We start from the raw sequence: 15,590 nt of genomic DNA on the forward strand, positions 1-15,590 counted from the left end.
GATGCTTGTAAAATGGTCAGATTTATGCAGGGGATCAGTCACAGGGTTTTATGAAGTCATATTAAAATGTAAACTAAAGTTTGTGAGGCAACTTCAATCGCATGCACCACGCCCAGGCTAATCAGCAACAAACAAACCTTTAAATCAATGACTTACACCAAAAGTGAACAGGAGATATGCAACTACACGTTAAGAGAGTTAGTTCTCACATGCACACGGTAGCTGAAGGTGATCTTGTTTCAGGCATAGGCTGGTAGGATACTGGAGTCGTGGAGAAACATGCAGGTCAAAAGTCTTACTTGACAGCTGTCTCCCAACTGTGGACTTTTAAGAGCCCTCCAAAAAATATGTTTCCTAGCAGGAAATCTGCAATTAGTTGTCAAAGCCCCCATGGCATGGTGCCCACTTAAGGACTTTAAAGGGACACCTGCTTAAAGCGAATGCAAATTTTTTTTTACTAGCCAACTGATGACAAAAAATGTGCTCATTATTCACTAAATTTACAAAAAAAACCCAAACCTATGACAAGTAACCCATGAATTGTAATGCCAAACCTTTATCAACACTTGTCCATTTTTTCTAGTCTATCGGATGTTCTGTGGTTAGTTTTGATTCAGCAGTGCTGACAAGAGCTAAGAAAAGCCCTTCGGTTACTTGGGATCTGCTGACACTGAGTGTCAAACTGGGTGCTGAGTACTGAGGGCCAGGTGAGTCAGTTTGCTTGGACTTTGGACAGAGTGACATCAGCGATCCAGCTGGCTGTCAGAGCTGCTGCTGGCGAAAAGAAGGAAGGAAACCTCATAGGGAAAGTCTAAACTTCATAAACTTGCACCAGTTAGACAAAAAATGATCCATTTCCCTTAATTAAAATAAAGATATATACTATGTAAGAAATACAGTCAGCCCCAATAGTATTTTTTTTTCTTCTTGGCGAGTTAATCCTGTCTAAACTGGATTAGTAAAATATTTGTAATGTGGGAATTCAAGCACAGGAACTGTCACAAGACTCAGAGGTGAAGTAATATGAGGAATGGGGGTGTGTGTTGGCTTTGACAGCTGAGCTTTACCAGCCATTTTTTCTGCTGCTCTGAAATAGTTATTTATAGCTGCTGTCAGGGTGCAGACAGTAAATTTACTTTTCACTGGAAGCTGCTGTGGCGTACCACATTCATGTTTCTTTGTGAAATTCCCAGTGTAAACATAAAAATAAAGCTTAACATGTCCACAGGCTTACTGATTACTTCTGTTGATGTGTAACTGCGGGGTACAGTAAGGAACACGTAAGTTTAGTCTTTTAAAATTTCTCCATCTACCCCTGAGTAGCACTAATGCAAGCCACAGTGTTTCCTGACCTACATTATAAAATTGCATCTTTTCAAACTAAGCTGAAATGCACCATTAATGATTCAATAAATTCCTTTAGAGTCTATACATAGTCCAACCAGCAACGTAATTCAGTAAAACCACTGCAAACCAAGTGAAGCATGCACAGGATTCCCTGCAGGAAGGTGACTGCACAAAACTGGACGAAGATCAAATAAAATGGGTGGGAGAGCTACGAGTATTGATCGTATTGCAATGTGCAAAATCTCTGTCTGTCTGCGACAGTCCTCATACACAATCAGGAGTTCAGCAACTAAACTTGGTACAAAGGATGAGCTACAATCCCTGAAGATTCGTATCTGTATCAGAAACTGTTGCAACTGCCTAGCAACAGACTAAAGAAACCTGTTTTAGCACTCATGCACCAATAACACATTATAAAAGCTTCGTATCATTTTTACTTGGTAGCAACAACATCTATAATTTACATCCATAAACGTGGAATTAAACGTACTATAAAATGAAGTCATTGTGTTGCCTGACAAGAACATAGCAATTGGCTAAAACGAATGCTTTTATAGCACCCACTACTTTAAGATCACTACATTAGCATCTCATTTATGTCCAATTTGAATGATAAATGCCTACAAACTACCTACAAATGGGCTAAAACAGCCCAAATTTTAAGCAATTAAACATCTACTACCACTGGTCTTTTACTTCTCACAGTGTGATTAAATATATCATTTTTCCAACAGTATGGACATTTACTAGTATTTTAAATACAAGGTAATTCAATAGCTTCACTTGGGAGTGGGTTGGGAGTCGAATTCAACAAAAGACCTTGAAAGTGATTGCACACATAGACTTTTTTTCTTGTTTTCTCTCTTTCACTGGAAATATTGGTCTCATGCAAAAAGAGGGATAATCTGCTATGAATTTCATGTTTTATTAATAGTAATTTATTAGCTATTTGTAGCTCTAATATTATTTGTGCAAATATTCCAGTCTAAACTGCATGTTGAGTAATGGTTCAGTCACCTTTTATTTTACCAATAAAATTACCTTAACACGGTTGTCTCATTGTGATATTGAAATACAGTCAAGACATACACCACATGGCACAGCAATAAAAATGAGAGTTAAAGTGAAGACGACAGAAGGATAAAACAGCCAGTCATACTGTTTTACCCTAAAAGTAAAACAGCGGTGGACATAACACAAAGCTGACAGTGATAGAAAGGCCATTGCTGCCATATGGCTCAATATATCTCATCTCAGGAAACTGCTGGCATCTCAGGCTGCTCAAGGAACCATTAGTAGAAATGAGCCTAAACAGGAAAAGCAAGCGATTTTACCACCTTTTCCAACAGCTGCTCTGCAGAAACCCTAAAAAGACAAATGAACCAAAGGGGAAAGAAGAGACAGTCGTCCCAGTGTAAGTGAGAAATCCCCCTCAAAGCCAGTGGACAGAATGGGTTGGCTATGCCCTGGAGTAATGACCATCGAGGGATTTCTCTGCAGAGCTTAGTCATTGGAGTAATACATTCTAATAAAACTCAAGCGATAAACTAAGACTACTCATCTTGTACTTTATCATTTTATAGCTACAAATACACAGCGCTGAGTCACGTCTTTCCTTTCAGTCGCATAAACTAAATCAATGTCAAAGAAGAAAAAAAATCCACACAGCATCTGTGACAAGCTTCAGCGTGAAATTCTGAAAAAACTGCGATGCGCACACACACATATATGTCTACACATATATTGAATAACAAAAAATTGTGTTTATAAACTGACACATTAGTCATGGAGCAGAAAATTATAGTCATATTACAAAGACTGACTTAATATGTTCACAGATTTGCACAATATACAGTTGCATGTACAGAAAGTCGCATCTCTGTATTTTTGAATGCAAAACGATCTGATAGCATAAGGCTGATGATGCGCCTCGATCAGCAGCAGTTATTGAGGTAGTCTGTGTGTGGTTAGCACCATACGGTACGATAACTGCAATGCAAAAACAATCTGAGATGCCACGAGGCTACAAAAACTACTGCAAACTTAGTCTGGCAGAAACAGCTCTGGGAGGACTAATGAAAAAAATTACTATGAAATGTCTACTGGGTTCGTGCAAACATTAGACAAGCTTGTTTTTCTGTAATATTTCACATTACCAAAGTCTCAAATAATGCTCTTGGATCGGTCGATATCAAAGCTCTCTTTGATATGGTTGTGTCCGGAATATAGTTCACAAAACATTTTTGTTTATGAATGGCAGTCAATCTGAAAACCGAAAGAAGGTGTCCTTAAAGCAAGAGTAGCTGAAACCGCTCGGCTCAGACACATGATGACGTAAGAGGCTCCACCAACCTGCAGTTCCATTCCAGGGATAAATATGTGATAAATACAAAAATAAGCAAATAAGCACAGCAGGTCAATTTTAAATAAATGTACCATATGCTGTTAAGCCCTACTTGGAGCTTTCTCTCTGTGTGTTTTCAACTTAAAAAAAAAACGTTACCATCATTTCTCTTGAATCTTTTCAAGAGAACCCTCAAAGAAATATACATGAAAAAGCATGCCTGCATTGCAGCACACTGCAGTTAGAAATTATGTGTAACATACACACACAAAGATACATATAAACCAGAGAGGTTTTTACTGAGAACACAACGCCTCAGCAGCTTGAGGAAGTTTTGTCTTCAGTTCACTGCCTGCGAAGTGGAACAGGCAAATCCACACACCACAGGGAGTCAGGAAGGTTACTGCCCTGCTATCTTCACAATGATGAGTCACTGACAGCTGTGTCTGAGCTGTTCCAGACCCACACACAAAAACACCAGAGTAACTTTATTTTTTTTCCTCGTGCACTGTGCTGACAGTCCGTGTTTCTCAGACAAATGAAAAACAGAGAGAACAAATTAAAAGGAGAAGTGCCATTATTATGTCAACCCACCACCTCTCCCACCTCCCTGTGGTGCAATTGATTAGCTGGGAAGTTAATTGACAGGAAGCTCTTTGGCATGGATGCTGACCTTGTGGTGACAAGCAAAAATCTTCCAGGTCACCTCCCCCTTATGACACTGGATATTTTAGGCTGCCCATTAGCACGCTTGATTTCTAATCCCTTCCTCAAACTCCTGCTTGCTATGTAGCTACACCCCCATCTCACTATTTCTTCCTGTTTGGGGCTGTTCTGTGCTTTAGCCACTGTTTACCTCCCATCACCACCACTGCCACCTCCCTCCCCCATCCCAGACATCCACACAGACATCTCTTTATCATCCCTGTCTGTCAGTCGATGATAAGGGAGGGAGAGCGGATGATAGCAGACGCCAGAAATAGCAGCCTGACGTATGATTGTTTCTGCCTTGGACACAGCACCGTGGAGTAATTGTTGCACATTGTAAACACCTGAAAGCGAAGTTGCCATTACACAAAAAGGAGTTAGCAAATTTTCTAGGAAGAGCCACAAACTTTGTCTGTGTTAAAACTGTGAATGTGGTTAATTATTTTTGATTTGAAAGAAAATAAGATAAAGAAATGAAAAAACGCAAGCTGCAATTCTACCTCACCATCACCACTCGATCATACCCTGTCTTCTCTAACGCCCGCAATGACAGCCATCGGTCTTACACAGAGTTGAGTGGACTGGAATAAGACTCCATCTCACACCACCCTCAAACAAAGTTTCAAACCAAGAGCAAAGCTAAAGAAATGAAAACATACAAAAACAGTATGCCAACCTTTCAAATGAGGGTAAAGAAGAGGCGTGATCAAAGATCTATGCTGTAATTAAACCTAGTGTGGGTGAGTCAATATACATACACACAAATGTGCTTCTAAAAAGGTGATAAGATGATGGCACAGAAAGAATGCGTACAAAGAGTTACATAGCAGTGATGAGTCAAGTGTAATGACAAAATAAAGATGATCTTTTTGCTTTCAGCTACTCATTTGTCATTAACCTACATATTATAACAATAGATGAACTACAAAGTAGCATCTTATTAAAGCTAAAGAGCTCAAAGCCTTTTAATAATGCAACCCACACCAATAAAAAAAAAGAAAAAGAAAAGTTAGATGTTACATCAACACAATGACGATGACCTGACCTAGTTTGCCAAGTTGAATATTTAAAAAAAAGACTGTTTTAGTGTTATGTAAGGTCTGTGCGGATAGACAGGGCAGTGACTCATTCCAGACCCCAAAACCTCTCTATGACTCAACACTACACCAGAAATACTGTGAGTCCTGAATGCCTGCTGTTCCACACTTTGGGACAATCAGTAGGACTTAACTCGAAGAGAAGGCTGAGGTTTTATAATTGATCAAACTCTTACAATTAAGAGAGAATTATAAAGTAGACGTAAAACCTCAATACCAAAAAAAGATTCTGTTGAAAATACAAAAAAGCAAAATTAATCACACGCAAATAATTTAAACTACAGCCCTTGAAAATCTGAACTAAATTCCCACTTTTATGCACATTTTTATATCATTTGAGAAAGCATGCAAATACTGGTGGAGAAACCATGACAGCAATATTACAAAATGAATAAAAAATGTCAGTAATTACCAAAAATGTGGAGCAGCTGTGCCATAATCCTCGCATTGAGTGGTATGGATGGTATATTCTATATCTGTCTGAACACAGTGCCAAAACATGTACAATGAGGAAATTTATCCTAATATTGAATTTGATGCCAGGAGCATATTTTCAATAGTTGGAAAAGGAGCCATTTATCCCGGTGAAAGATTAAGCTTGGTTCAAACACACTGTATGCATTTTGAACCTGAGGAGCACAGCTGCAGTAGTTTTCAACATGTTTTCCCTTTCTTGGGTGACTGATTAAGGATCTGCTCCACAGTTTGGGCCTCATGTATTTTTTGTAACATAACGCGCAGATGCATGTCAGAAATGAACTGCAGGCCAGTTTAGCATGCTGATTTACCGACTTCACAGCTAAGCTTTTGTAATTTCTGCAGAATATGACAGTACTATCTTGCTTAAATAAGCAAAGTCTTCCCCTAAAAAGAGGTCATCTGGATGGTGGTCATTCATGCTTCTGCATCACATTGTTAAAGCTTATCATATAATGCTTCTGAACTGGCATTCTCCTCCTCAGAAATTTTTATACACAGATTTTAAAGTTTATGTGATGATATATAGTCCTGCAGTATAAAATCTATGTGGTAACATAAAAGAAATACCCTTGCTTACTACCCCGCTTGGATGATCTTAAGCAAGACACTTATCCTTAGCAGTTAGCAGATGCATTGTGCATTTACAACAAACATGAAGGTACCTTTTCTTGTGGTGTGATTACATGCAAACACTATTCAACTGTGCCATCCAATGCAAGTAGTTAAGATAGTTAAAATATTTAATATGTGAAAAACCATCGGATTGGAGTTTCCTCATACACAATCACAAACTGAGGACAAGTATGGTGCCTGCAGTAATATGGGCAAAATTGCAGGAAGTTATGGTAACTTCTGAAAATATGTTACTGCAACTTGGTAAATGGCCTGTATTTATATAGCGCTTTACTAGTCCCTAAGGACCCCAAAGTGCTTTACACTACATTCAGTCATCCACCCATTCACACACACATTCACACACTGGTGATGGCAAGCTACATTGTAGCCACAGCTGCCCTGGGGGGCACTGACAGAGGAGAGGCTGCCAGACACTGGCGCTACCGGGCCCTCTGACCACCACCAGTAGGTAACGGGTGAAGTGTCTTTCCCAAGGACACAGCGACTGAGACTGTCGGAGCCGGGGCTCAAACTGGCAACCTTCCAATTACAAGACAAACTGCCAACTCTTGAGCCACGATCGCCCCGCTTGGTTCTAGCTTTCAGTGTTACTCCTCGTTGGCTTTTAGGGGTGATTATTTATTGTTTTAAAAACTTCAAGTCATGCAGCTGTACTCATGGGAATAAACTAAGGCAAAACTTCTCTTCACATTTGGTGTGACCACGTCATTACTTGTACTGTCCCTTTCAGCAGTGCCATAATTTCCACTTCACTTCAAGACAAAAACTTTTCAACGCTTGGTGTAAGGGCCTGAAAGACTTCAGCATTATAGTATACATATACTTCTTCTTTGAGTTTTTAAATTGTATAAAATGTTTAGTAAGTAATAATCAAGTAATATTTATTTACTGGTCTGGTGCTGAGAGTCTGGCAAAGCGCCATGCTTCTGATGCTTACATGAAAGATAACACAAAGGGGTCTAGATGACAGATAAAGTGGTTCTCACTAGTAGTAATGTGGTCTCATGGGAAACAGTCCCATTCCAATATGTAGACAAATTACCAAGTGACTTAAGTGGGGTTGATTTAATGCGTCGGGGTGACCGTGGCTCAGTGGGTTGGGAAGCGTATCTGTAACTGGAAGGTCGCCAGTTCGATCCCCGGGCTCTCTGTCCTGGTCGTTGTGTCCTTGGGCAAGACACTTTACCCTACCGCCTACTGGTGTTGGCCAGAGGGGCCGATGGCGCGATATGGCAGCCTCGCTTCTGTCAGTCTTCTGTCAGCTACAACCGTAGCTTGCCTCCACCAGTGTGTGAATGCGAGAGTGAATGAATAGTGGCATTGTAAAGCGCTTTGGGTGCCTTGAAAAGCGCTATATAAATCCAATCCATTATTATTGTAAATGTAGCTCAGGCATCTTGATTTATTGTTGAAATTTCACTATTTAAAGTTAAGGGAGGCAAAAAGTGACTTTAATCTCCAGGAAAATAAAAAAAATAATTGAAAAAAGGATAAATTAGAGTGCTGATGTTGTCAAGTTAACCCATTAAACATGTGTAGCCTTTAATTTTAAGATGAAAGACAATAATTAATAAAGTTGTGAGGAGCTTAAATATTATAAGTGGTCACAGAAACTTTATAGTCTTTAATGGCCTCATAAAGTCACAAAAATACTTTTTTTGTAGAACTCCACTGCTCAATATTTATACATATAAGTACTGAGTATATGTAATACTAAGTACTCCAGAACTACTCCAAACTAGCTGGGATGTTGGGTTTACGTGTTAAACGTGATCTGATTACAACTATAGGATTAAGGACACTTTTCTTTAGTTAGTTAAGTTTTTATTAAATCATTCATAGACGTCTTTAACAGAAAAGAATTGAATGTTTACTGAACATTATGTCATAATGAAATCATAAAAGATCTACCCTTTAAATTAAATAATAGTACTACATAATATTTATGTAATGATGTTACTAAACAGATAATAATAAACAGATAACGTGTGCTTACTCACTCTCTCACATTCACAGAAACATTGGAGGTCTGTTTGTCGTTGGCTGCAGTTCAGCCACACACAAACTCAAACAGTAAGCCATTCTGTGATGGAGAGCATATCAAACACTGTTTAATTATTTAAATTTGAATATGGCTTTTGTCCAAATGAGTTAAATTGATTTAATCCTTATATCATCTTCAGGGCTCCATTTTACAACTACTCCACTAAACTTCATTATTCTCTCAAACGGGTTATAATCAAAGTCCTGTGTTTGTTGTAAGACTGCCTTCTGACATCTTTCATTTGCCTCCATTTCCACACAAGAGCATTCATCATTTTTCTTGACACAGCAACCTGTTCTCAACATATATACTCTATCAGCTGTTCTGTTCACCTGCTATGCCAAACTCCAGAGTGGATATCAGGCATTTCCCCATTAACATTTGTGCACACTGTATCTACAATTACAATTGCTTAGTTGTAAAGTTGTATATTAGCTCTAACTATAAGAGTCCTCTCTCCTGGCATGTCTGATAATTTATATATTGCCCACCTGGTGTCCTCCGCATATCCCGGAGTCTGAACGTGCCACACCGAGAACAGCTTCTGTCATCTACTCCCTCAGCCCAACTTTCCCGCGCCCCTCGTGAGCGTGAAAACAAATAGATATGGGTCAAAAAGCAACATGAACCAACCCTATTAAATGTCCAACTCTATCTTAATTCCACCACAAATCATCAAGCTTCTTCAGGCTGTCACTCATTTCCACATATAGTCAAAAGAGTGTGAACAGTGTTGAGCTGCCTTATAGATGAAAGTCCTGTCATTTGGTAAAACACATGGTAAAATACAAAGATAGAGTAAATTGTAATGAGAAAGTTCTTTTGTACAGGTTTTTTTTGTATTTTCTGGACACTTGAGAACGGAACTAGATTAGTAATGACATTAATAATCAAAATGTTCAGAGAACTTTATCTGATGACACTAAAATGTCCAGTTGGAGATGTAAAGGCAATACAAAGAGCCACAAATTGCCTACACCAAAAAGGCAAACCCACTTCTGTGTGAAATTCAGCAAACAAGAGCAGATATATAAACATAAAGGCAGGCAAACAGGTCTAATGTCCAAACATGTCTCTATGAATGAAATACCGCACTCTTGTGACTTGTGATTTTTCACTATATAAATAAAACTGAATTGAACTGAGTTATAGTTTCCAGACTTCCATTAGTTTGAATGCTTTTCACTATTAGAAAATATGTCAACAGTTCAAGGAAACATGGTGATAGTCAGAAATGGTGAAAAGACTTTGAGCTGTAGCTTCCAAAGTACGTTGGTCATGAACTAGTTCAAACTGCTAGTTACAAAAGAAAAAGCTAAATTTTGATATATAATCCTGAATTTGGTCAAATGAGCTTTGATAACATATCAGCTCTTACAGTTTTTAAACTTCAATTCAATTCAATTCAATTTTATGTATACAGCGCCAAATAACAAAGACAGTCGCCTCAAGGTGCTTTATATTGTAAGGTAGACCCTTCAATAATACATACAGAGTAAAACCCAACAATCATGTGACCCCCTATGAGCAAGCACTTTGGCGACAGTGGGAAGGAAAAACTCCCCTTTAGCAGGAAGAAACCTGCAGCATGAATGGCAGCTAATCACAAACAGATGGCTTTCTTCAAAAAGCAGCTCTATTACTATATCTGCATACCAACTGAGTGTTTTTGTCTATTAATCATTAAAATCAGTAATGAATAGATTTATTTCCAAATATCTATCACTGGTTTATAAATTAGGGAGACATATAACCTTATAAACACAAAGCATCTTCACAATATACATAACCAAAACCGTTATTAGTATGCTTTGGATCATATTAACCATTAAAAACCACTTAAGCCTAGACCACCTGATTTTCTGTGGGGACTTTCTGTGGTCAGCCAGACACGTAAACATGTCCTTGGTGGAAATAAAGCCAGCAAAAACAGTCAGGCACCACTGCCTGTGACGGTCAAGATGAATGAATCCAATTTCACACGCAGTTCATTTATATGGTGATTATAAATAATTATACAAAGGTATTTATCACCTTTTGCCTTCCTTCAGCTTGCCATGGTGTTCCCTGCTGAGCAGCCCTTCTTTTGACGCAGAGAAGCTGAGTGTGGTATTTCTGCTATTAAGGACCTATACATAGCCAAACCCCGGGTAATGGGACGGGGGCCACTTGCTCATCCCTACCCAGATACTGACAGAATTCAAGTCCAAATTCAACAACCAGTAATAGACTAGCTCTTTAACTTACATAACCAACTAATTTTAAATTGTAAGCACAAGGTTAGGCTAAATCCTTAACATAACAGAACAGTCTACGCCCAACGCCGCCTATTTATTTTTCAGCGGTGCTCTTTTTCACGATACAAAGAGACTGCATTAGCAGACATTAGCACCATGCAATAACAAATCCATTGCTGGTAATATGTTGTGCCAGATTACTTTGCTCTATAATGACAAGTATATAATGAGCTACAGTAGTACATAGTCACACAGCATAAGCAAAAGCACGCTAACACATAAAAAAAAAATAAAAAATACACCCACACACCAAGTGCGTAGACACAACGAAACAGATAAACAACACCTAAAAAAACTGATATATCTGGGATTGTAGCAAGTCAAGCAAAATATGATATAAAATGACTTTAAAATATATGAAACAGAGATTAAATGTATGCATGTCTTTAAATTACACTTCACAAAGGATTAGATTGTCTTGGCAAACCCACGGACGACATAGTGACATAATCTTGGTGTACACATGTGACATAACATTTTAAAAAAAACTGTCCTCATATAGAACAAAGATAAATCAACAAATAAAGTTCTTATCTGCAGGTATTGCCTGTGTATGTGTGTGCGAGCTCCACCTGTGCATGACACGTATACAGAGAATTTGATTTCCTGGATTCTGGCCTGCTCACTATGTGGATGAAAGGAAGATGCCTTTGGGGTGAGCACACGTGCTACAATCTCCACTGGCCTCAGCTGTTGATGCCGGCCTAACAGAGCAAAGCAGAGTGGCTGTGTGATACTGTGTAGGTTTATGTGTCACTTAAACACCCGTGCTCTCCTTCTGTTAAACCTGTAGGGCAACATGCATTCAGTACATTCTCCCAATTCGGAACTGAGCTGCTTCCTCTAACTGTGTGTGTGCAATGTGTGACCTTGCACTGAAGTCTGACATACAGTAGCTGCACTGCAGGGTGACATTATTTATATTAATTAGGACAATCAGAAGAGCCAGTCTATTCAGACCTTTCCTGTTTCGAAAAATAGCTTACTCCCAGGTTAAACTACAGCTTTAAAGGCTGAGAAAGACAAACTTATTCATTGTAATTCTCAAGATTTTAGACATTTAGAATATTTTGTAGTGAAGTTTTTTACTGCAGCTGAACAGTGCTATAACTGGCTGACAAATCCTGTAAATGTTCATTTTAACTGACATATAATTTTATCTACTAAAGCCAAAATATTAATTTTGCCACCTGCAAAACAGGTTACTGTAAGCACCAATCATGCATGCCTCTGCAAACCGAAAAGCTCTCTGCTAACTTGACAGGGACATCTTTATCCGCCAAGGCCCTACATGTGAGAAAAGTTGAAAACAAATCAATATTGTGCTCGGCATTAATAGTAAAATCGTCGAACTTTGTGAAAAACTTTCACATTCAGTATTAAACTTTCTGACTGCTGGTTTTGGATAGCAGCAAATTTGTCAGTCGAGTTTTTATACACTACATAGAGTGTCAAAAAAATGAACTATGCTTGTGGCATTAGCCTTTAATCCTCCCTCTTCCCTCACTTTACTATATCTTGAACAAATACCGCTAAACGACTGATTGACAACAAGCAGCAGAGTCCTCCTACTCGCGTTAGCCTTGTCAGAAGAAAATAGCATAGCAGCAGCAGTATTGACAAGACCTTAAAACAGTATCTGACTCATTTATGACTCATTGAATCCAATGTGGGGTTTAATTATGCTCAATTCAAGGGCCCACGTACCCAAGCTTACATGCAGCACACTACCTACGCGCTACCTGAACAACAAAATACAAAATTATGAAAAACTAAAGTCATTTGATTACTCTCACGGACACAAGATACAAAAAATGTATTCAATACTTTGATGATGCAACCCCCACATCTGCAGAAGAGCAGCAGAGCTGTTATCCCAACATAATTTGTTATAACAAGGAGGAATGTCTAGTCCAGCAGCAGATGGTTTGATAAAAAAAAATGCATCGTTTATTTAATAACAGTGATTATGCAAGGACTCATAAAGATGGAAAACAAGCCATATAGTCAGCGTTAAATAAAAAGTGCCCAGTTTAGTGTTTGATGAGCTGCCAGTGGATCATGACGAGAATGTGTCCTCACTAAACTTTTCACATAATCTTCCCATTTTTGTTTTTTGGAAATGGACAAAGGCTTATTTATATTAGGATAGTAAAATATTATCCCAGGCCCAACAAAGGCACCATCACAAACATATAAAAGCAGTCACTGTTCACATGCACGGAGCAAATCTTACAAACACGTTGAAGAATTGATCCGAAAAAAAGAATGTTGCAGCCCCCGCTGGGAAGTACACTTCATCCGTTTCAAATGAACAACCCTTTAAATTTAGATTGTGTTCACATCGAGACCTTTAAACTCTGCCAGCTCATATATTTAAGCATTAAGAGCTGGAAAGGTAGTGATGAAGAGCTGATCCCAAAGACGACTGATTGCCTCTTGTAATTAGAGCGAGGATCAACTGCTCAAAATGTTCATGCTATGCTATGTAACTGTAAGTAAATGATTTTCAAGAAGAAATAGTCACAAATTAAAAAAAAAAAAAAAAGTAAAAACCTCAAACAGCTACTGGATACTTTAAGCTCTGAACAAACTGTAACCATCTTAACAGTATGACTGTCTCTCTGGGGGATTCTGCTAATCTTTCTCAGTTTTGTGCTCATGGTGCTAGAATTACAGTCCATCCATTGGAAGAGTAAAAGTCTGTGTGATTCTCAGTAATGTGCAGCTGATACTGTGTTACTGATGAATCCAAGCAACTGCAATCAAACGTCACAAACAATTACCGCCTCTCATTTTATTAATATTGTTCGAGCTGCGTCTGTGATTTTTTTTCTGCATCAGCTAAGAAGACCATCACAGCATCGGCGTCATATTACCGCTTCATTTATAGAGACACCAGAACTAAACTGAAACTGTGATGATTTCGGGATTAAGTGGTGTATCCCTCTCAAGCCCGTCTAAGTTGCGTGCAAATCTCATTGGTAAATGTATACAGATGCAGATATTTGACAATGCTCTTTTATCATTGCTGTCTTTTAACGTGGATACCATTTGTAAAGACATTTAAACCCCTTTAACTCTGACCACTCCCATTGTTCCAAATAGTTAGCCTTGCTAAGTCTACCAACTCAACGCCTATAAACCCTTCCCCACCAGGACATAACCCCATGTGCTGCAGGAGAAGAACCATAGACATGAATTTACTGTCACAACCAGCACAGACTCCGTATGATCATTTCCTGTTTTATTTTGAAACTTTCTACCAGTTTATTGTACTTGTTCCTTTGGCTTCTGTTTGCCCACAACACCTGTTTCCCTTGACTTAATTACTCTTTATACAGCCATGCTGCCATCTGTTTCCTGTCAGACTATCTCAGCAATTTCCAGTATTTTCTTGTGACTTGTTTCGAAATTTCCTGTAAATCTTCCTTGTCTGAATTTTTGGATTTTTGCTCTGTGAGTCTTTTATTTAGCCTTTGGATCTACTGTTTGGTTCAGCCATTAAAGCTACAGCATACTGCTGGAGTCTGCCACCACCTAAACTTTCTTTCACCATTGTGGCATGTCACAAATCCTGCTTGTAACAATGTTTTTCTAAGGCCTTTTCACAGACTGTTAGCTTGAAGAATATGCATTTAATAGTTTTGGCAATGGCCTTGTGCTGTAAGACAATGTGTGCTGAATTAAGTGAAATATTGCAGAGCTTTAGAAAAGGTGTACTCAAGCTTAAAATTCATTTAAATTAGGTAAAGCCCAGCCAAATAAACTGTTACGTGTTTGTTTTTACTGTTATGCTTTATTACTCTGCATTAGAGACACTGATCTCTGTGTACAAGTCACAAAGGCTATGTTACAGTTATAGAGAATGAAACTTCTTTGTTGTGCCTTGGGCTGATATTAATAGTGCATTTTGTGGTAACATCCTCATCCTAATTTAATGATCCAATTACAGGATGCACCTACACTTGGCTGAAAGTGGACACCAGCACGGCCGTTGTACCTACGAAGACTGTCAGCCATTTAACATCAAGATTAGCCACAGTTGTTGCCACGTGTCAACAAGGCAGTGAACACATGCTTGAGGTGTTGGCGGGGGAGGTAGATGGTCCCGCGACACAAATAGGTGACACTAGAAATTAAGATTTTCTGTAAGCAACAGAAAGGACAAATCTTCCTGGTAAAAAGTGAAGGACGAGCGTAATTAATCTGTTTGGTCAACTTTTCTGTCTTCTTAAGGAGAGACAAGATCTATTGGAGGGGACAGTGATGACTGTATTTTAATATCAAATGTTATTTCAAAACATAAAAAAAACTACTCTGTATTTTTTATTTGCTCGGCCTTGTGCCAACCAACATCACGGGTTTCAAAGGGATCTGTAAAGCGACCACACCAATCACTCGACACTTCTCTGTCCAGACGGCCATTTGGCCCGATCCATTTAAAGTGTGCGAAAGTCTAAATTAGCTCCCGTTAATGACCTTGCAGGGGATTGCAGGGATGATTGAAACTTCAAGTTGACGACTCGGTGCAAAGAGCGCTTTTAAACATGACACACTTGGCAGCAAACTAAAGGATGTGAATTTGCTTTGATAAAACACATCAATAGTTTTCTATTGTTGTAAATTTTCAGACA

General features: G+C 38.7%; 1 protein-coding gene across 2 annotated transcripts in view; it reads right to left on the bottom strand.

Annotated features, from left to right (window-relative positions):
- The window catches only part of rbm20 (RNA binding motif protein 20), a 47,414-nt gene that overhangs the window by 27,705 nt on the left and 4,119 nt on the right, over positions 1 to 15,590 (bottom strand). The gene's annotated exons all lie outside the window — the stretch shown is intronic.

The sequence above is a fragment of the Neolamprologus brichardi genome, chromosome 6, assembly GCF_056152115.1.
Source record: "Neolamprologus brichardi isolate AB-2024 chromosome 6, ASM5615211v1, whole genome shotgun sequence".
NCBI lineage: Eukaryota > Metazoa > Chordata > Actinopteri > Cichliformes > Cichlidae > Neolamprologus > Neolamprologus brichardi.